The 23598-nt window shown below is 44.4% G+C and overlaps 1 protein-coding gene across 2 annotated transcripts in view; it reads right to left on the reverse strand.

Annotated features, from left to right (window-relative positions):
* The window catches only part of Shld1 (shieldin complex subunit 1), a 73197-nt gene that overhangs the window by 36228 nt on the left and 13371 nt on the right, over positions 1 to 23598 (reverse strand). The gene's annotated exons all lie outside the window — the stretch shown is intronic.

Raw genomic sequence — 23598 nt, forward strand, 5'->3', positions numbered from 1 at the left:
TAAATGTGACATCTCTCAGGGCTGGAGAGATGGCTCTGCAGTTAAGGGCACTGGCTGCTCTTCTAGAGGACCCGAGTTTACAAAACCCACACCAGGTGGCTTAGAACTGTCTGTAACGTCAGTCACAAGAGATCCAACCCTCTTCTGGCCTTTGTGGGCATCAAGTACACACAGAGTACATGGCACATAGGCAATACATAGAAAATAAAAATAAACTGTAAAAAGAAGGAGGAGGAGGATTCAAAGTCAGCAGGAATACTTTAGACTGTCTCATAAAACCAACGAAACAAAAACAATCGCAAACCCCGGGTCAATCAGCAGGGGCTGAGGAGGGGACCGAGGTGTAAGGTGGTGACAAAGAGGCAGGAAAGAGGACTGGACAAGAGCAGAGACCACTCACTATGACGGCTAGAGGCAGATGGGGCTAGGTGGCAGGAGAGGAGAAAGTTGTTTCATTTTTTCTGGACAAAATGGGAAGAAAGCAGAACCCGAGGAAACTCACAACCGGGCTTCTAGAGCTGAAAAAAGCCAGTCTCAGACTGGACAGGAGGGGGCGCCAGAGCTCATCGGGAGTTCAGCCCACACCCTGAGACCTGGCCAGGTCAAAGCAACTCAGCATCCAGGAGGGAGCAAAAGGGGCCACATCTACAGAAATCAGTAGCAGGAATAGAAATGCCTTAAAAAGAAAGCCATCGATCTATTCAGGAAAGGTTTCTAGAAGACCCATCCTCCTTGATGAGAAGAATACTAATTCCTCAGTTGGAAAAATAAACCAAGAAAAAGCTTACCTCTCTCCCTTCCCTCTGGTTTGTGGTTTCTGGTGTTTTATTAAATTTGTGTTTTTTTAAAAAAATTAGAGACAGGTTGGCACTATGTAGACCTGGCTGGCCTCATACTTACAGAGACCTACTTGCTTCTGCCTACCAAGTGCTGGGATTAAAGGAGAGTGCCACCATACCCGGCCTAAATTCTGATTTTTTTTTTAATCAACCCAATACCTGTGTAAATATTTTACAAAGAGAATCTTATGACCTTTAGCTACACACACACACACCCCTAGCCCTCATCTCATACCCACTGCCTTCCGTGGTTTTTCAGGCATAACCACAAAGGTTTAACAGTTCTTGTGGTTCCTGGCATCTGAAGTCAAGAAGGATTCACTAACTGCTTATCATTTATTTATTTTGTGTGTGAGGTCAGAGGACAATGTTATGAAGTCAATTTTCTTCTCCTATGTGGGTTCTGGGAACTGAATTCCAATTGTGAAGCTTAGTGGCAAGTACCTTTGCCTGCCTGAGCCATGTCCCTGGCCCTCAATTTACTTTCCTAGTACCAGACAGATTTGTCAGGATATGTGAAAGCTCTTTCCTTAGAAAACAAAAATGTTATATATATTATATATATATATATATATATATATATATATATATATCAAGAGAGGTGAGAGGGGGAAGAGAGAGAGAGAGAGATCATTAAAAGGCAACAAAGAAAGGAGAAAAGGTGAGACACGCATTGTCTCACTTAATCCTCATAGCAACTGTATAACTGTCATAAATGCTCATTCTACAGATGAGAAAAGTATGGGTGAGAGTTACTCGCTGTGGGTCATAGGCAAAGAGAGGCAGTGGAATTTAATACAAGTCTTCAGTTCCTATACATATCCATTTCTCTGTTAGTCTGTTGCTGGTGAGATACCAGCTCAGCATCTTTACCCTCAGTGTCAGAGAGATCAGCTCAGCATCAGTACCCTCAGTGTCAGAGAGATCGGCTCAGCATCAGTACCCTCAGTGTCAGAGAGATCGGCTCAGCATCAGTACCCTCAGTGTCAGAGAGATCGGCTCAGCATCAGTACCCTCAGTGTCAGAGATCGGCTCAGCATCAGTACCCTCAGTGTCAGAGAGATGGGCTCAGCATCAGTACCCTCAGTGTAAGAGAAGACTGTTTGTGGGAGGAATCTGCAGCAGCTGAGTTTTTGCCCAGTTGTGACAAGAAGCCTTTCTAGAGGTGTTATAGCTAGTTTTGTCAACTTGACACAAGCCAGGGTCATTTGAGAAGAGGAAAATTCAATGCGGAAAATGCCTCTATCAGATTGAGCTATAGGCAAACCTTTAGGACATTTTCTTGACAAATGATTGAAATAGGGTTTCTTGATTAATGGTTGATGTGGCAGGGCCCAGACAACACTATGTGCATGCCACCCTTTGGCAAATGGTGCTGGAAGGACTTATAAAAGACATAAAGAAAGCAGTCCAAGCAAGCCATGAGGGCCAACCCAGTACACATCACTCCTCCATGGCCTCTGCTTCAGTTCCTGCCTTGACTCCCCTCAGAGGCTCAGTGTGGCCTAGAAGTTGTAAGATGAAATATACCGCCAGGCAGTGGTGGCAGGTGCCTTTAATGACAGCACTCGAGAGGCAGAGACAGGAGGATTTCTGTGAATTGAGTCCAGCCTGGTCTACTGAGTGAATTCCAGGACAGTCTCCAAAGCTACAGAGAAACCCTGTCTCGAGAAAAAAAAAAAAAAGATGAAATATACCCTTTCCTCTACAGGTTAAGTTTGAGTCATGGTGTTTATCACAGCAACAGGGAAGTTAACTAGGACAGAGAGCAAGAGATTTCTCTGTGGTGAGGACAGACCTGCACTCTCAGATTCCCTTGTCCTGTGACCTTCTGAGATCACAGAAGGAAGAGGCTCTGAGAATTAAGGGGAACTATGAAGACCTCTGTCCCAAAACTGTCACAGACACCACAGCCTGGGGCATTGCTCTAAGCTGCAATCTCTTTAGTTACAGGAGAAAAAGCCCTTTCCTGCCTTTCTTCCTGCTTTTTGTGTGATCAGTGCTCAGTGTTTATTTAAAGTGTGTTGCAAATGAACTGATGATGAATACTGCTGAAGTGAAAATGGGTGTGTGTGGTGCCTTACCAGGCCATTGGAACTTCTTGGAGTTGGATGTCCAGATTCACAGTATAAGATGATCTTAAGTGCCAGGACATCTGCAGAGCTGGACAAGGATTTGTGTCTGGTGGTATAGCACTCCAAAAGCACAGGTTGCACAGAGCAGCTGTATACAACTACTGCCCACCTTCACCCTGCCCCCAAAACACATTTGCGGTGGCAGTAAGGACAGTTTTAAGACTTACAGAGTCACTGTAGATGATACAGTTGCAGGGGAATACCCTCATTCACATGCACACAGTAAATAATTATGTAGCTTATTTGGGGCCAAAGGGTGGCAGGACCTGGCGGGATACAATAGCTCCTGAAGGTCTTGCAGCTAACTGAAGTGACCCTGATCTTAGAACACCTATCTACTAATTGCCACCTTGATTAATGCCAGTGTCACTCCACCACAGCATCAGCTCCCTTAGCTATTCTGGGTCTAGGGTAGTCTCTTAATAAATAATACATTTTTTCACAAAAGCACAGTACAAAAATAGGAAAAAAAAAAAAAGGCCAGAGTGACAGTGAGACCCCAGTGTCTGGCAGCAGTGTGAACAGCAGTAACTCTTTGATCAGTGGGGAAGCCATCCTGAACACTGAAGAATGCTAATGTCCTACCAGAGGCCAGTAGAACACTCAAGGTTGCAACAACCAAAAATACTGAGTCCCAACTGTGCCTGCTGAGAGCTGAGACTGCCCCTCCTTGAGTTATCTACACAGCCCACGAGGTGGGTGAGGTGGATGCAGCTGTTGTAAAGGTAAGGTCACAGAGTGAAAGACCCCCGCCCTTAGCTTTCTCTTTTAAGTTTCCCCGCGCCCAGCTGGCGGAGCGCATGGGGAATACATCCTCCCCTGCACTCCCAGACCCTTGATCCCCGCTCAAGGCCGGCCCCGGCCCCCGCCGGATCGCTCCGTCCCAAGGAGAGCCATCTGGACCGGCAAAAGATAAAGGCCGTTTCGCCTGACTATTACGGTGCCTTTTTCCCCTATAAAAGGACTCCCCTTCCGGGGCTCGGGGCTTAGCCTAACAAAAGCTAAGTCCCCCAGGTACCAGCGCTACTAATAAAGCCTCTTGCCTTTGCATCCAAAGTTCGTGGTTTCCCTGATTCCTGGGTGCGGGTCTCCTTCTACGAAAGTACCTCTTCTGGGGTCTTTCATTTGGGGGCTCGGTCCGGGATCGAGACCCGCCCAGGGACCACCGACCCACATCTGGGAGGTAAGCGTTGTGCGGATCCGCTGTCTTGTCTCGTCTTGTCTGTCTGTCTGAATCCGTCTTATGAACTGCGCCTGCGTTTGCAGTACCCAGCTGAGTACATTCGTATTTGGCGGCTCCGAGGAGGAACTCCCGACCGCGGCTCCAGGAGACGTCCTGGTAGCGTTTGTAGCCCTCGGCGTGAGGGATTTGTACTTTGAAGCCCTCGGCGTGAGGAATTTGTACTTTGGAGCCCTCGGCGTGAGGGATTTGTACTTTGAACTTAGATCTATGACTGGACATCTTCCCAGTCTCTTTGGAGAAGGCCCTCGGCTTGAGGGATTTGCAATCTTTACTGGGGACGAAGAAGGAGGGCCCCCTTCTTCGACCCCCCTCTCAATTCTAACTTTCGACTCTCTGTCGAAACCGCGCTGCGAAAGCCTGTTCTGTGTTGTTCGGTCTTTGTTTTGTAGTTGATGTGCATAAACGCAAATGGATTACTCTTTGTTCCTCAGAATGGCCAGCCTTTGACGTTGGCTGGCCGCGGGATGATACCTTTAACCCCCAAACTATATTTCAGGTAAAAGACACCCCAAGGGACCCCCCTTCCTTTCCCCCTCTAACCGCCCGCCACGCACTCCCTTACTCCCCCCCGGGAGAATTGACTGAGGAGCCCCCGCCATATCCGGCACCCACCAGAGGCAGAAGCGGCCCCCGCTGCCTCAGCAGGTCCTCTTAACCTCGGAGGAGAAACAGCGCGTCCGGCTGCCCAATGAAATTGATGCGGCTTGCCCTCTTGAAAGACCTGAATGGGATTTTACCACTGAAGCAGGTAGGACGTCTCTATCACCGGGTGCTCGAAGCGGGTCTCCGGGGGGCAGGACGCCGACCCACCAATTTGGCCCAGGTAAAGCAGATGATACAGGGGGCGGAGGAATCGCCCGCCGCTTTTCTAGAGAGACTAAAAGAAGCATATAGGATGTATACTCCCTATGATCCGGAAGATCCAGGGCAGGCCACCAGCGACCTGGACAGGGATCAATGTGCTTTTTGCTATACTTCATGAAAAAGGGACTTTGACAAAATTTTTATGTTGACTGAGAAATGAAAAAAAAATATAAGAAACTTAAATAATAATGAGGGAGAGAAAAAAAAAGAGAAAACTTGTCTAAAAATATCTAAGAGAGTCAGAGAAATGAACTAAAAGGTTATAGAGAGCTAAAGCAAGTCATAGCAGAGAAGATTGTCACAGAAAATTATAGAGGGTTAAAGCAAGTTGTAAAAAGTCAGAAAAAAAAAGGTTATTATAGATCAGAGAAAAATGTAAACTGTGCTATGGTTTCTCATGTTTAACCATATTAAGCTAATTCTGTTTTAAAAGGTCCTGTTTATTTCTCAAAAAAATTATATATACTTGTTTTAAAATGTTCTGCTTCCATTTTGCTAAAATTAAAAAAAGAATACTTAAACCGCCATCTTGACTAAAGATGACCGCATGGAAATTAGAGATACCATCTTAGAAACAAGTTTTTCAGTTAAGATTTAAAATGTTAATGCTTCTATATATTACAGAAAGACCTTAAGGGAATTTAAATTTCTTTTAAAAAAAAAACAGTTTTTTAATGTTTGTTTTTATTAATGTTTGTACTTAAAGAGCTTCAATTTAGAATTATTTTTGAGCAAAGCCTGACAATGTAAAGTTTTTGTTTTATGAAAGATGCTGATCTATTATAAGATATTACAGTTTATATTTTAGAAATAAATTTAGGATGTTGGTAACACACACCTTTAAGCTCAGGGTATAGGTAGCACACGCCTTAAAGTTTAGAACATTGGTGACACATGCCTTTAATCCCACCACTCGGGAATAAGAGGCAGATAGATCTTTATGAGTTCAAGGCCTGCCTGGTCCGGCAGATCGAATTCCAGGACAGGCTCCAAAGTCACAGAAAAACCCTGCCTAAGAAAGAAGTTAAGCTACTGTTTAAGGAATATAAGGTAGCTCTATGCAGTTTTAAGTTCAGCTGTGCTGTTTCAAACATCTTACTAAGTTAAAACCAGTTACAGTCAGACTAAAAATTATTTACAGAAATAAGACCTTACCTAGCCACCTGTATACTTAATGTGTGCTTAAGGCAAGTAATTAAAACAGACAAACAGACCTCTAATGCTTCAGAGATCTTCAGAATATGGCATTTAAATTGTTATCTTTAAAGTTTATAATGTCAGACAGACTGCCAGATCCTGACAATGACCCGAAGATTACAGGCACCTCAGTTCCTGCACCTGGACCAATGAGCAGATGCTCAGATATGAAACCTGCCGCCTGCCAGAACCTGGCCGAGACTGTGGACAAAGCTGCTGGACACTGGAAAATTGATTGTACCCCTTTGCCTAGACAAAACAAGGTCAGTCTTTTCCATGTCCCTCTTCCACAGAGAGAAAATAAAACCTCTCACAATATAGGCCTGGCGAAGATTGTTGTTCTTTGAGACAGCTGCCTCCAACGATAATGGAGAAACTTGGGTTTGGCTAACTGTATATGGACTTGCTTCTAACTGGCTTCTGTCACTTTTTAGTAGATTCGGATAAAATATACCCTTCTCAGATCTCTGAAATATTACTGGTTGTCAGCTTGACAGCATCAGACAGTCAGATCCACTATAGACTAGTCAGTATGTTAGCTGATAAAATAATGACTATCTACTGTTCAGGCACAAGCTCAAGGTTTTTAAGTTTATTTTGGTTGTCATCTAAGTACAAACTTAAAGGGCTTTTCATTAGGCCAAAGGCACCTCTGTCCAATCCATACCTGGCTCTCTGGACAGAAGAAAAATGTACATGCTTATAGCCCAAATCTGTAGTTTTTGCTAGGACTCAAAGTTATAAATATGTTCTTGCTGTTTGAACAGATATCCAGATATCTGCTTTTTCTGCACTGTGGGCTTCAATAAATAAGTTTTAACCTCTGTTCCTAGTTTAAATATGTCTTAAACAGGTTTCTGCTTCTGACAGACATCTGAGTATCAGTTGCAGACTACTGGCTGTTCCAAGTAGACTGCGAGCCCTGGACTTGCTGTGGATGTGAACCAGTCCAGCTGATGTGGACACCCCCTATCTCTGCAACAGTGTCTGCTAACCAGAAGCCCCTGATGGATTCCCCATTGCCTAAATTCCTTTTTGCTTTTGACTAGCATTTCAACCTTCTGGGGTCCCTAACTTCGTCCCAAAGTCAGCAGGAAGCAGTTTGGAAAAGAATTTCGCCGTCCATTTTCCCTGATTAAAATGCTAAGTCAAAAGGAACTCCCTTGCATGGGGATGCGAAACAACAGGGGATGCTCACTGGAAGCCTTCATCCTCATGGGACAAGATTCAGGTAACCAGAGGATGGCAAAAGGGCTCCACCGGTACCACCTCTATGCCTCTCCTTATTTCCTTTACGGATGAGGGTAAGAAAGCAACAAAATGACAGAAGGGGTATGCTTGGGGCCTTCGCTGGTACCTGTCAGGACCAGATCAGGGGGGCCATCTTTAAAGTTAGACTCAAAGTAAAAACTATCACCAACCTGAGTATGTTTACAGCGTACTAGGAAAATCAACCCGATATAAGAGGGAGCCAATATCCTTTACCATGGCCCTATTATTAGGAGGGGTAACAATGGGGGGCATAGCAGCCGGCATAAGGACCAGAACCGTTGCCTTACAGGGAATTAATCATTTTAAGCTTCTACAACAAGCCATGCACACAGATATCCAGGTCCTAGAAGAGTCAGTCAATGCACTCGAGAAATCCTTATATTTGGTCCCTACATTCTAATAGACCCAAAATATCCAGAGACCTCTGAATGAAAGATTCCATTCAGTTACAAGAGAAATGGGGGAATGAAAGACCCCCGCCCTTAGCTTTTTCTTTTAAGTTTCCCCGCGCGTGGGGAATACATCCTCCCCTGCACTCCCCGACCCTTGATCCCCACAGCTGCCGGCATTTCCCTGCCGGCCCCGGCCCCCGCCGGATCGCTCCGTCCCAAGGAGAGCCATCTGGACCGGCAAAAGATAAAGGCCGTTTCGCCTGACTATTACGGTGCCTTTTTCCCCTATAGAAGGACTCCCCTTCCAGGGCTCGGGGCTTAGCCTAACAAAAGCTAAGTCCCCGGGTACCAGCGCTACTAATAAAGCCTCTTGCTTTTGCATCCAAAGTTCGTGGTTTTGCTGATTCCTGGGTGCGGGTCTCCTTCTACGAAAGTACCTCTTTTGGGGTCTTTCAAGAGGAAACCATCCCAGGCAGCTGCAGAGGGTCAGCTGCACTGGGCAGTTCCTGGGGCATAGCAGCAGTGCTGTCAGGAGCAGGCTGAACTGTGGTACTGGAGGCCATCATGACTACTATGTGACAGCTATACCCTACCTGATTTCTGCTACTCACTTACCTAATCACAGAACTGGGACATAAAGGAAAATAGGAAGCTTAGCTGTGAGCACAGGGTAAGTTTAATTCTAAAGAGTATCCTTCTTGTTCTTTTTTTGGTTTTTGTGTTTTTTTGAGACAGAGTTTTTCTGTGTAGCCTTGGCTGCCCTGGAACTCCTTTGTAGACCAGGCTGGCCTCAAGCTCAACGAGATCCTCCTGCCTCTGCCTCCCAAGTGCTGATATTAAAGATGTGTGCCACCAAACCCGGCTGTCTATAGTTTTTCTTAATGACACCACATAGACAAATGTTCTCGGGAGTCACTCTGGACCAGTGGCTCTCAACCTTTCGAATGCTGTAACCCTTTAATACAGTTCTTCATGTTCAATGGTTTTTCACCCCACCATAAGATTACTTTGTTGCTATTTCACAACTCCAATCCGTTATGAATTGTAATGTAAATATCTGATATGCAGGATATCTAATGTGCAACCCCCAAGGGGGTTATGACCCACATGTTGAGAATTGCTGCTCTAAACTCTGGTTCCTATTAATTTCATAGAACTGCGTAGGTTCCCTTCTTTTGTACAAACATGTACAAGCAGATCCTTTCCATTTAGCTGCACTGTTTAGTTCTTCAGTAATTTTTTTAAGCTGTCATTTTAATCACTTATAAATACAATCATGGAAAAAGAAGCCCGCCCCCAACACTTCTCACCTCCTCTCATGACAAGTTGTTTCTGCAGCTCCGCCTCTGCAAGTGCCACTGAGCGGGCCACAACACTGTCCCTGTACTACAGCAACTCAGAAACAAAAACAAAAAGGCCACCCTTAAGTTCCTGTGTGGGGTGTTAATTTGATGTTCTAAAGCAGATGTTTTCACCAGAATTAGCTCCTAACAAAACTGAATTCTAAACACACACACACACACACACACACACACACACACACACACACACGGTTGTCTTCTAACTGTTCACCACCCTATTTTGTCTTTATTATTTTCATTATGTATATGTGTTTATAGGGACATGGGGCTGTGTGTGCATGTGCCCATGGAACAAGAAGGGGCATCAGATCTGGAGCTGAAGTTCCAGGTTCTGTGACATGGGGTCCGGGGAACTGACTCCAGTTCTCTGCATGAGCAGCAAGTTCTTAACTGCTAAGCCATCTCTCCAGCCCCACACTTTGTGTTTTGAGACAAGGTCTCCAACCAAATGTGGAGCTTGACAAGTGTGCTAAACTGGCTGGCTAATGAGCTCCAGGAGTTCACCTGGGTGGGGACCTCAGCACTGGGATGATAAATGTGTTCAATTGCAGCTGGCTTTTATCTGGGTACTGGGGATTGGGACCCGAGCTCTGCTCTCACCTGCATAACAGACACTTTACTAAGTAAGCCACTCCCTACCCTTTTAGAGATAATTCATCCATTAGTCTAGGCTGACCTAGAACCTACGGCAATCCTCCTGCTTCAGCCTTCCAAGTACTTAAAAAAAGGGGTGGGGGTTATGGCACATTTTTGAGGAGGTCTTTTGCTAATTATTAGGCTTTACATTTTTGGATAAAATCTACTAAATTACTAATATTTGACATACAGCAACAGAGCTTTCAAGTTTGACCCTATCAATGAAATGATAAAATAGTCATTAATAATAATAATAATAATAATAATAATAATAATAATAATAATAAATGAAAACATTTAATCACCAAGTACATTGAGTGAGATACATGTATGAGGAGATCATTGTAGTGACTGTGGAAAGCTGGGCAACTAAACATCCATCCAGTATCATTCACCACATTAGATAAATCATGATCAAACCATACACTGAATAGCTATGTAGCCATAAAATATGCAATCTACATGCAGCAATATGACAAGATGCATGATGCAATAAATGAAAAGAACAGATACAGTGGTGTCTTGGTAACCCTTTCTTCCTGGAAGTACTCAAACCCAGGGCCTCACACACAGCAGAAAGTGCTCCGTCACCAAGCCACATCTCAGGCTTTATCCTCTTGTGCTTTTAAAACCTGATGTGCTGTTTCTATGTATATACCTATTTGTATGGATACACTTATTAGTGCAAGGGAGTTGTTAGTATTCAGGCATCTGTACTGGCCTGCCCTTGGAGTCCTGACAGGATACATCCTCAGCTGCAGCCACTAAGAGCTCCTCCTGTGCACATTCACTGTGTTCCCTTATAAAAGGCGGGCCTTGCCCACCTCCTCTCTCTTTCCCTCTCCTCTATTCTCTTCTCCTCTCCTCTCCTCTCCCCCCCCTCTCTCTCCCTCTCTTTCCTCCCCCAACCAGTCCTGCCCCCAGAGACTGGTCTCCCCTTTTCTCTCTCCCCTTTTGCCTCCCTTTTCCCAATAAAAAACCCTCCATGCAAGCTCTGTCATTGATGGGGTCTCTCTCACACACTGTTTTTTTAAACAACAACAGGAGTAGCTGAAAGGACTCACAGAAGGTGTTTATAGAGAATACCTGTAGGAAAAGCTTTGTATAAATCCTAGTTATTTTATACATTCCACACAGAACTTACTATGTATATGCAGATCAGCTGCCTTTGAACCTGTGCAATCCTACAGCTTCTACTGCAGGGATTACAGGCATTGCCACCATATATAGCCTTATGTTTAATTTCATATTTTGTTGTAATATTTACTTTTATCTCTATTTTTGAAAAGAAAAAAAGCACAGTGCTTGCCTAGCATACATAAGACCTTAGATTTCATTCCAAGCAACACAATCCACACACAAACACACACAGAGTTCTAGCTGAAAGTGGTGCCTACTGTCCCGTCACAAGGCCACCAGCAGACTAATTTTCTGACTAATGTGATCATGAATGAAAAAACAATTCAAGGGAGAAAGACGTAAAGGACTGAAGACCAGGCACTTACTATCAAGTACAGAAACCAAGTCTTAAAGCATCATTTATCATCTCCGTGGAGAGGGCAGAGACGAAGGATGGCAGCCATCACTGCCACTACCCTGAACTTTTCCTAGCCCTGGGCTCCCCAGTTCATATCCACTGGACACACAGGGGCAAAAAAACAACTTATATATAAGGAAGGAAGACTGGTGTCTTGGCTGATAGGCACACCACCATCTGGCAAGATGGCTGACGTCAACTTTCCTGTCACTCTGCAATGTTGTAGTAATGCTGTGTCCCTGACCAGAAGCAGATAGAGTACCTGGGAGCCAGGATGGTGGCTCATGCCTATAATCCCAAAACTTGGGGAGTGGGGCAGGCAGGAGGATTGCAGCAAATTCAAGGTCAACTCTGGCTACAAAGTGAGAGGCAGCCCAGCTGGTACTAGAGAAGTGAGACTTTGTCTCCAACGCCAAAAGGAAACCCAAAAGCCCCTGGACTAACACTGTTATGCTACTTCTACCAAAATCCCACTGTTGGGAGCTGGAGAGATGGCTCAGTGGTTAAAAGTACTGGCTGCTTATCCAGAGGATACAGGTGCAATTCCCAATAGCCATAGAGATTCACAAACAAGTCCAACACCTTCTTCTGGCCTTCCCGGACATTGCACTCACACAGTTCAATGACACCATGCTGGAAAAACACCCAGACACATAAATAACAACAACAACTATAATTCTATTGTTAGGTTTCTTTGAAGCTAAACTTAATTCCTCATAAATTTGGAGGTGGTTTGTCAAAACTGATGTCTGACTTATAAGATTAGAATAGACACAGACACGTAAATTATAGATAATACAGATGCTTCTCAACTTCCATTGGGGCCATACCCTAATAAATACACTCACTGTGATTTGGAAGCATCACATCTCACAAGAGCACTTACTGCATGTAACCCACTAGGCATGCTGAATAGAAACACTGTATGCTATGGAATATGGGTGTGTCCCAGAAGGACTGACTGGGCCCCACCGCTCATTGCTGCTGGTCCACATCACGGCAGGCCACACACCACTAACACTGGGAAAGATCCAAATTCAAAACCTGAAGCATGGTTTCTACTGAATGTGTGCCAGTTTCGCACCAATGTAAAGCTGACCACTTCAACGGGTTAAGTGGAAGATCTGTGGAGGAAAATGATGACTGCTTCCCAGCCACCCCAGAGGATGGGACTCGTACAAGGGCGGGGCGAGCACACATTCCACAGGGAGGAAGGAAGCACAAGGCAGGCATCCATATATCACAGACACTGAACGCTGCCCTGTTTACTGTTCCCACCGCTATGACCAAATACCAAGCACAAGCAACCTAAGGCAGGACAGCTTTATCTTGGCTTCCTATTCTAGACTGTGCTGCCCATCATGGCAGGAAAGATACTTTTGTTGTGAGATATTTGGTTACACTGTGTAAAGTTAGTCCACTGTGATTGGTTTATTAAAAAGCTAACTGGCCAATAGCTAGGCAGGAGGTATAGCCCGGAATTCTGGACAGAGAGAGGTCTGGGAAGAAGAAAGGTGAAGTTGCCAGCCCGATGCTGAGGCAGCAAGATATTCAGGGGGAGAGGTAAAAGCCGTAAGTCTGCTGCACTTGGGAGGCAAAGCCGGGCAGATCTCTGTGAGTTGCTGGCCAGCCTGGTCTGTAGATCAAGTTCCAGGACAGGCTCCAAAGCTACAGAGAAACCCTGTCTCAAAAAACAACAAACAAAACAAACAAACAAACAAAAAAGCCACGAGTCATGTAGCAACACATAGATGAATAGAAATGGGTTAATTTAAGTTATAAGAGCTAATGGAACAAGCCTAAACCATAGGCTCATAGGCTGAGATTTTATAATAAGTCTGTATTTTTTTTTTTTTTTTTTTGTGAGATGGTAACCCAAAGAAAAATCCGGCTATACACTTTGGCTGAGAAGAGTCAGGCAGTGGTGGGGCTTGCAGAGGCAGCTTGACATAGCATATCAGGAGGCAGAGAGAGCTCCCAGTGAAGTGGGGGTAGGCTGGAAATCAGCAAGGTAGGACCCCAAAGATTCCAAACCTCCCCAAATAGTGCCACCAGCTGGGGTGGACCAAGTGTTAGAACTTAGGAACCTGTGGGTGACATTTCACATAGAAACCATAACAAGTGATTGTCATGTAAGAGTTTAGTGGTGTGAGAACTGAGTGTCACCTCTCACCCACTTCGTCCAACTCCACCACGTAGTGCTATTTTAGAACACACACACACACACACACACACACACACACACACACACACACACACACACCAGGAATGAGGCTTAAAGAGGTTAAGAACTTGCCTAAGAACACTGGGTGAAAAGTGATAAAGGCCTTAAAAAAATGGTTCTCAACCTTCCTAATGTGACCTTTTAATACAGTTCCTCTTGTTGTGGTGACCCCCACACACACCCATAAAATTATTTTTGTTGTTACTTCATAACTGTAATTTTGCTATTGTTATGTACTATAATGTAAATGTCTGTGTTTTCCAATGATCTTAGGTGACATCTGTGAAAGGGCCATTTGACACCCACATGGGTTCCAAGCCCACTATCTTAAAACCTCAAAGACCATACTTCCTCAGAAACGAAGGTCACCAGGCCCAGCCACCATCCTGTCATACTAAGCTCACCTCTGTCTGATTACAAATTTGACAGAAAGTTCAAACATTTATATTCCTATTTCGTCTGCCCCAAACAGTCTTCTTTTATCTTTCCAAAAGTATTAACAGCCAAGCATGGTGACGCATGCAATCTCAAAACCAAGGAGGCTGAGGCAGGGGGGTGGAGTTTAAAGTCAGCCAGGTCTATATAGTAAGTTCTAGGCTAGCCTGGGTAATATAGTGAAACCACCTTTAAAAAACAGTATACACTTTCCCAGCACCAGAGAAGTTGAATCAGTAAAATCAAACGTTCAAGGCCAGCTGGGCATGGTGACAAAAATCAGGAGGCAAAGGCAGAGGAAGCTCTGTAAATTCAAGGTCAGTCTCATCCACATAGCAAATTACAGGATGGCCAGAACCACAAAAGAGAGAAACCCTGTCAACAAATAGTTCAAGTTCAAGGCCATCCTTGGCTATTTAGTGAATTCAAGGCCACCCTGAGCTATGTGGGATATGGTGTGGGAAGAGAAAGACAAATTCCAGAAAGACACAGTTCCAGAGAGACCTCATTTCTTCCTTTTCTCTCTTTGTGTGTGTGAGGTCTGTGAGGGTGTGGATGCACTTGCAGTGGCCAGAGGATGATGCTGGGTGTTTCCTGTCACTTTCTTTGTGTGCATGAGGTTTATTAGGGTGAGCATGCCCTTGTGGCCTGGAGGAGTATGGTGGGTGTTTTCTGTCACTTTGTCAGTGTGAGGTTTATGAGGGAGAGCATTCACTTGCAGTGGCTGGAGGAGGATGGTGGGTGCTTTCTGTCTCTCTGACTTGTTCCCTGGAGACAGAACCTGGAGCTTGCTGTTTTGGTCAGGGGTCCCCGTATCTCTGCCTCCCACAACTCTGGGGTCACTGGTGAGTGTGGCCATGCTCTAATTTTCACTCGGGTGCTGGCTCAAGTTCTGCTCTCCACAGAGCCACATCCTCAACCCATTCTTTGTTGTTTTCGTGTTTTAAGATGGTCTTGTGCAGCTGCTGGCCTTGAATTCAAAAGGAAATGGAAGCTGTAACTTTAAGAACTCTGACTGGGGCTGGAGAGATGGCTCAGTGGTTAAGAGTGTGCACCACTCTTGAGAGGACCTAAGTTGGGTTCCCAGCACTCACATCAGGCAGCTCACAACCTCCTGTAACTCCAGCTCTGGGGTGCCCTCTTCTGGGCTCCACACAGATACATAATTAGAAAATAAAATTTGTCTATCACTTAGGTTTAGGAGGACATAGCAGCATGTATCTGTAATCTCAGAACTTCAGAGGTGGAGGCAGGAAGATTAGGAGTTCAAAGTCATGCTCAGCTGCTAAACGAGTTTGAACTCAGTACAAGTTAGCAAGATGCTGTTGGGAAAGAGAGGAAGACAGACGGGCTGGATAGCTCAATGATAGAACCTTGCTATATGCTGGCCTTAAATTCAACCCCCTAGCTTTGGGGACAAGCATCTTGGTAGAATGCCCATAATCCCAGGTATCCGAAATGTTGAAGCTGGAATAACTCAAGATCAAGGTCTCCTTGGGCAATAGAACAGGTTTGTGTCAGCCTGAACAACCTAGTAAGGCTTTGTCTTGAAATTAAAATAAAGGGTTGGGGTGGGCAGAGGATAAAGCTCTATGGTCAGGTGCTTGCTCAGTATGCACAGGACCCTGGGTTCAACCCCCAATACTGGAAAGAGAGGAGAGCAAGGATTTTTTAAATGCCATAATTGCCCTTTACTACAACCATAATTTTATCTAAGGAGAAAAATGTAAATCCTTTGGTCTTTGCCAAAGAGAAAGCCTAACTCTCACCAGCAAATGCACAGACAACAGTATCATATGTAAGTGAACGTACTCTGGGACTGCATCACACATGCGTAGTGAATAAACTTGCCACTAGGAATTACAAAACAAATTAGCTTCTCAGGTTCTAGCCTAAGACCCCATCTCAGAATACAAAGCTCTAAAAATGTTGAATTTTACCTCTAGTAGACAGCTTCTACAAAGAATACATAAGAGGGGCTGGATGTGTAGCTAATGTGCCAGGTCCTGAGTTCAACCCCCCGTGTTGGGGGTTGGGGGTGGGGTGAGGACTGGGCTTAATCAGAGCAGAGAGTGACAAAATGTTTAACTCACGTAAATGCCCCCCCCCCTGCTCAGAACTATGTGGACAGCAACCACAAGAGGGCAGTAGAGTCAAACACAGTGCCCAGTTCAAGGCAGCAGCTTAGGTGTTACTGAATAAAACCTGGAGAATAATTGTAGCCAATTCCACCCCAAACTGGTCCCCTAAAGCGGCAGCAGCCTTGCTCAGTACATAACTTCTTCAACTTTGTACTCACTGAGTGCTTTACTTAAATTCTCTAATCACCACTTTCCAAAACAATCTCTGTGAAACCCTGGCTTGGTGGCTCACATTTGTAATCACAGCACATGGGAGGAGGAGGCAGGGGTCATGAGCTTGAAGCCAGCCTGAGTTACACAGCAAGACCATGTCTCAAAAAATAAAATGTTAGAAAAAGGTGAGAAAGAGAGCTCTTGGAAAACCAACTATATTACATGCTGGGAGAAATGAATGCATTTGTTTTTCAGCATTTCCTTATAGTTGTTACTCCATTGTATCATCTTATAAACAGGAAAAGACCCAAAGTACTAGAATGTGATAGAAATGGTTATCTTAGGGAAAATAGATGAGATGGCTCAGCATCGGAAGTGCTTGTCATGAAAAACAAAGATTCGTTCAGAAAATGATAATTAGAGAATTTAAGTTAAGCTTGGTGTGAGTACAAAGAAGTTAGAATGAAGTGAGTCTTAGCCTTGGATCCCACATAGGAAGGTGAGAACTTTTCAGTTTTATTTATTTATTTCTGAGACAGGGTCTAACGATTTACACCAGACTGGCCTTGAAATCAGAGATCCATCTGCCTCTGACTCCCACATGCTCACACATAGCTACACCAAGGGTTTTTAGCAGACCTATGAAAGCCCCAAAAGCTGGAGAGCACTGTTGTAGGAGTTGGGAAAGCAGGCAAGTGTCTATCCTATAGGACAGCAAACAAGTCAAGAGATTGTTCATATATGGCATCCTGACTGACAATTAGGGTAGTCACACTGCCTAGGACAGACAGAGGGGGCTGATGGAGGAAGAGGTACTATACCCAGACCCTGAAGGAGGAGGCATGTTTGTGAATTTGTGTGTCTGTTTCTGTTTGTGTATGATGTGGTATCTGCCTGCGTGTGTACCTGTGTGCGTGCATGTATGTGGTGTGTGTGTACATGTATGTATGTGGTGTGTTTGTGTGTATGTCTGCATATGTATGTATGCCTGTATTCATACGTGGTATATCTATGTGTGTGCCTGTGTGTTTGTGTGTCTCTCTGTCTATGTAGTGTGTCTATGTGGTATATGTGTATGCCTGTGTGTGTGTAAGTGGTGTGTCTGTATATCTGTGTCTGCCTGAGTGTTTGTGTGTCTATGTGTGTTTATGTGTTGTGTCTGTGTTTGTGTGGTGCCTGTGTGCCTGTGCCTGTGGTGTGTGTGTCTGTGTCTGTCTGTCTGTGTGTGTGTGTGTGTGTGTGTGTGTGTGTGTGTGTGTGTGTGTGTGTATTAGAGCCAAAGGATAGCCTTCAGTGTTGCTGTTGAGAAGCCGTCCACTTCTGAGTTTTTTAAGATGAGTCTCTTACTACTCTAGAACTCATCAAGCAGGGTGGGCTAGCAGGCCAGTAAGCCCTGGAGCTCTGTTTATTTCCTACCTCTCAAGCACTGGGACTACAAGTGTGTGCCACCACATCTAGCTTTTCTTTTTCAATGTGTGAGAACTGACTTTTGAAAGTTTTCTTCTGTCTGCTATATGCCACTGTGCAAGTGTTCCCATGCTCAGACACACTAAACAATAAATAAATAAATAAATAAAATCTTAAACATCTTTAAAAGCAAGCTGGGTAGTGGGGGTACACGCCTTTAACCTCAGCATCCCACAGGTAAAGGCAGGAGGATCTCTGTGAGTTCAAGTGTTGGGAGCCTGGCTGCCTACTCTCAGATCACCATCTGACTACCTGTTCAGTGGTTTCCTCAGGGCAAAGCACCCATGGAAAGGGATTCTCACTTGACAAGAACCAATAGTTCTCAGGCCTCTGTAGGAATTTGTAAACTTCATGCAGCTTGCAGGCTCTTTTCTCTCTCATTATATTGTTGATTCTTTGGGTGGTTTTTAGTTTTGTCAGTCACACATGCAACAGCTGTAATTTTCCCTGAAAATTCTTTTTTCTCAAATATTTTCCCCTAAGATTCATGGGGGCAGGGGGAGAGGCAATGCTTCTCAAACAAATGTCTTATCTGGAATTACTAACTACGACTCCTAATCCTGGAAACTTCTGACTCAATGGAGACAGTTAGGTACACGTGGGAAAGGATTGGAACATTAACCATGTCTCATAGTTCTGGAAAGGAGAGTAAGGAAAAAAGCCTCAGGAATAGACATAGTGCCAACTGTTGAGAGTAAGCTCCCTGACCACCAGTGTATCAAATCAATGATAAAATCTAGTATTATCCAATGGGGGGGGAATGCAATGTAAAATGTGGGATGGAAAGATCTATCTTTACCATAAACAGGAGCTTATGCTGGTGGAAGAAGTATAGTATAGTGAGATGGGGGAAGAAGTACCTTACCAAAGTCTGCTTTTTACAGAGAGATTGAGACATGGAACCCTCCTGTAGAAAAAGGAACTCTATAAAAGCAGACATGAGAGAATTGTCTGGGTTTGAATATTGTTGTCCTTAACACATGGTGCTTGCTGGGCGTTGGTGGCCATGCCTTTAATCCCAGCACTCGGGAGGCAGAGGCAGGCAGATCTCCGTGAGTTCAAGACCAGCCTGGTCTACAGAGTGAGTTCCAGTACAATCTCCAAAGCAAAACAGAGAAACCCTGAAAAAAGCATTGTGCCCATGTCTGTTACTTTCTTAACTGCGTAACTGCAGGTAGCTGCCAGCTGACATGAGTTCTGCAAGAGCAGGATGTGTCTGGCTTATATTTAGTTAAGTCTGCAAACATGATGAACTCTAGGTCTAGAATAAAGTTATGCAGGGGGTGGGAAAGCATAAGGGAGCAATGGTTATAATGATTATGACGTGTTTCTTAAAAATGATGTATTTTTTTATAAACTTTGATAATTTTTATTCAAAAGGCAAAGTTACTGTGCTGACTAGTTTTATGTCAACTTGATACAAGCTAAAGTTATCTGAAAGGAAGCAACATCAATTAAGTAAATGCCTCCATGGAGCTGTATGACATCATCTTGATTAGCTATTGAAGGGGCAATGCCCAGCCCATTGTGAGTGGTTCCAAAAATATGATATGTTTTTTAAAAGTCAAAAATCGGAGCCAATAATAAAGTTTTTCATGTAAGCCTGGTAGAAAAAAAAACTGTTTAAGTATAAATAAAGATGGCTTGAGCTACTTGGGATCACTTGAGCACAACCCACTTGGTCAGAATTTTTCCTTGCATTGATGACCCTTCCCTATGTCAGAACTAACCCCAAGCCAAGACTAGACCCCAGCATTCATAGTGAACTACATAATGAGTTCCTGGACAGCCAATGCTACATAGTGAGACCCTGTCTCAAAAAACAAAACAACAACAAAAAACTTTAAAGGCAATCTTCAGAGGTATTCTCCACTCTATAACTTTATGTCTTTTTTTTTTTTTTTTTTTGAGACAGGGTTTCTCTGTATTGTTTTGGAGGCTGTCTTGGAACTCACTCTGTAGACCAGGCTGGCCTGGAACTCACAGAGATCCTCCTGCCTCTGCCTCCCTAGTGCTGGGATTAAAGGCGTGTGCCACCAACACCCCGCCAATTTTATGTACTCTTATTAGGAAATTGTAGTGAGAAACCCTGATTATAGGTTACCTAACTGTGACCACTTGGGCATGGTCACAGTTAGGTAACAAGGGCTTAAGAGGGAGGCAAGCACACAGCTCTCTCTGGCTTGGCTGAGCTGGCTGGGAAGCATTTCTGGGTCCATCCTGCTCAGGTGCAAACCTGGTCACTGGTTCCCTTGTGGGAGTATTTTCCCCCAATAAACTACTGGTTATCAACCTATCTCTGACTCTACTTTGTAATCACCAATAGGAAATGTATGCTGAATTAAGAAATGATTTCCTGGGGTGGAAAGATAGTTCAGTGGGTAGAGGTCCTTGGAGATGACTCATTCTCAGCATCTCACAACTACCTAAGACCTCAGATCCGGGGAGTCGGATGCCTCTGGCCTCCGAAGGCACACACTCACATATCCATACCCACACTTAGACAAACACATGATTTTGAAATAATAAAAATAAACCTTAAAAAACAAAGAAATAATGATTGAAACAATCCCCTCGGGGCATAGTGGCATAAACCTATAATACCAGCACTTGGGAGGCTGAGGACAAAGGATTTTAAATTTAAGAGCAACGTAAGCATCACAGTGAGAGGATGTCTCAAAGAAAAAGCCCAGCAGGGCATGAGTCTTTTATCCTAGCACTTAAGAGACAAATCTCTGCATGTTCAGAGGCCAGCTCTGTTACATAGTGAGTTCCCAGACAGCCAGGGATACACACTGAGATCTTGTCTCAAAGTAAATAAAATAAATAAATCAACTGTCCTAGGAACACATGTGGATCAGAGTCTACTCTGTAGCATGATACACCCTTAAAACTGTTCCATTTCCTACTGTGCTCTTTCTGTTTTGGTCCTTTGTTTATGTATTAATTACATTTATTTATGGAGTTGCTTCTCTCCTTCCGCTGTGTGGATTCCTGGGATTGAATTCAAGTCATTACACCTAACTGCAAGCACCTTCACCTGTGGGGGACATCTCACTATATAGCCCAAACTGGCCTTTGTTGTGGAATATTACTTTAACTACGTAAAGGTGTGTTACATTTGTTTATGCTGCATTTGTTTAATTATGTAAAGATGTGTTACTGTTTCACCTTGCCTGCCTAAGGCACCTGATTGGTTTAATAAAAAGCTGAACAGTCATTAGCTAGGCAGAAGAAGGATAGGCAGGGATGGTGGGCAGAGAAAATAAGTAGGAAGAGTCTAGGCTGAGAGGAGAGCAGAGATCGAGGGAGAAAAGGAGGAACACGCCCAGGGCCAGCCAGCCAGGCAGCCAGACAGACAAGGAGGAAACAAAGAAAGTAGGACATAGGAATGAAAGAAAGGTAAAAAGCCCTGAGGCAAAAAGTAGATGAGGAGAAACAGGTTAAATTAAGTTATAAGAGCTAGCAAGAAATGAGCCTAAGCTAAGGCGCCGAGCATTCATAACTAATAATAAGTCTCCCTGTCATGATTTGGGAGCTGGTTGATGGCCCAAAATTAAGTCTGCTACAGGCCTTGAACTCACTATATAGTTCAGTCTAATCTCAAAACCATCATCATCCTGCCTCAGCTTCCCAAGGGATGGGGTTACACAGATATACACCACCATTCCAACCTCAAGGATTCTCTTTTCAAGGAGAAAAGTGAGTGGGGGTGCATAGAGAGAGAAGTTCTAAATACGGTTTAAACAAAGTTGCAGGGCCTGTGAAAGTACACACTTTTAACTTGTGGATTTTGTCATCACCCTCATAGATGAGATAAAACATAACTTGAATGTGTCATAAAAATCACAAATTGATGAGCAAGGCACTATAACCAAGCCAATATGTTGTATCCTTAAACCTTGTTTTCAAATTCTAGTTTTACATGTACAGGTGTTTTGTCTACATACATCTGTGCGCCAAGTGATGCGGTGCCCAAAGAAACAGAAGAGGATGTGGGATTCCCCCAGAACTGGAATTATAGACAGTTACAAGCCACCATGTGGGTGCTGGGAATCAAATCCAAGTCCTCAGAAAAGCATCCAGTGCTGTTAACTACTGAGCCATCTCTCCAGCCCTACTTTCTTTTCTTAACAAATTTCATTTATTCAGTCCAGCAGCCTTAACTGAGAGCCTCCTAAATGCCAGGTGCTGCCTGAGAATCTACTCACGAGTCAAGGCCTAAGTTGGCAGACAGCAGCTGCAGACACTGTGAGGCAACTGCCAGTCAAGCATAGGAACCCAGAAGTGAATACAAAAGTGTTTGCCCTTAAAAGCTCCAGGAAGCTGGATTCTGTAGCGTGTCATCAGCTGTGTTCAAAAGCTCCAGGTAGGACACTGGCTGAACAGCTAGTGGTGACATTTGCCTAAAATACAAAGGCCTGGGCTGGAACCAGCACCAAAGAGCGACCTCAAAGAACAAAGAGCACCTGGACACAGGTGAGAAAATGTCTTCTGGGTAAATAAGGGTTTCATTCCTTCCAGCCAACAGCTAGAATCCAAATTTCTGACTGTTTCTTTCCCAGTTTTGACCTAAGACAGTGGTTCCTGCTTAATGTGACACTGAACTGGGAAGGCAATGCCTTCTCCAAAGCTGGTCCTCAGATAGCTGAGCTGGCTTCTTCCACAGAGCAGGACTAGGAAGGATAGTAAGCAGTTTGTGTGTGTGTGTGTGTGTGTGTGTGTGTGTGTGTGTGTGTGTGTGTCTGTGTGTGTGTGTCTGTGTGTGTGTGTCTGTGTGTGTGTGTGTGTGTGTCTGTGTGTGTGTGTGTGTGTGTGTGTGTCTGTGTGTGTGTGTCTGTGTGTGTGTGTGTGTGTCTGTGTGTGTGTGTGTGTGTGTGTGTGTGTGTGTGTCTGTGTGTGTGTGTCTCAAGTGAGGCAAGAAGCATGGGTGCTCCCTGAGAAGTACTGCTATTAGAGGGCAGTTAGCAGAAGGAGCTGGGAAGGAAGTACTTAAGGCTTAGCACTTCACAACCCTTCCTCAGGACTCATGTTTGCGTTTCTTTTAAGTCCTGCCTTTTAGGTCTGGCCTGGCCCAGATTTGAGTCTCAGCTTTCCAGCACTGTTTAAACAAAATCTCAGTATCAGCCTCTCAAAGACTGTTTCCTCAGGGTAACATGGAGGTCAGAACAGCACTTACTTCTTTCGGGTTGGTTCTAAGAATCAAAAGGAACAACACTCTGGGATGAACAGTGCTAGAGTTCTTAACTAACATAACTGGAAGCCCTGGATTAGTTACCCGGCAGCAACAGCAAAACAAAAACCACACACACACACACACACACACACACACACCTATGACACAGCACCTACAGAGTAGGTGTACAATAAGTGATAGGTGTTCACTGGCTTCCCTTACTGCCTCCGGTGAATTAGGCTTGGTGTTGGTTGACTACATCAGTCAAGTCTTTCCTGCACGGTAGGAAGGCAGAGCTGAACAAGTCCTGGATGTAAGCTCACTTGCAGGAGCCAGTGAAGAAAGCTGTGTGTCAGCGGGCAGCCACTCTGCCCACTGGCTCTGCATCTAAACGCCCTGCAAGCCCTGTCTGGTGTCAGGAGCCCCACTTGTTTTTCAGGTCTGCTGAGATTTCCTTTATAGACTGTTAGCCCTCACAAATGGCATTGAAATTCCCGAGTGAAGAACAGAGGACATTACAGATGGC

Source organism: Cricetulus griseus, chromosome 6 (assembly GCF_003668045.3).
Source record: "Cricetulus griseus strain 17A/GY chromosome 6, alternate assembly CriGri-PICRH-1.0, whole genome shotgun sequence".
In the NCBI taxonomy this organism is placed as follows: domain Eukaryota; kingdom Metazoa; phylum Chordata; class Mammalia; order Rodentia; family Cricetidae; genus Cricetulus; species Cricetulus griseus.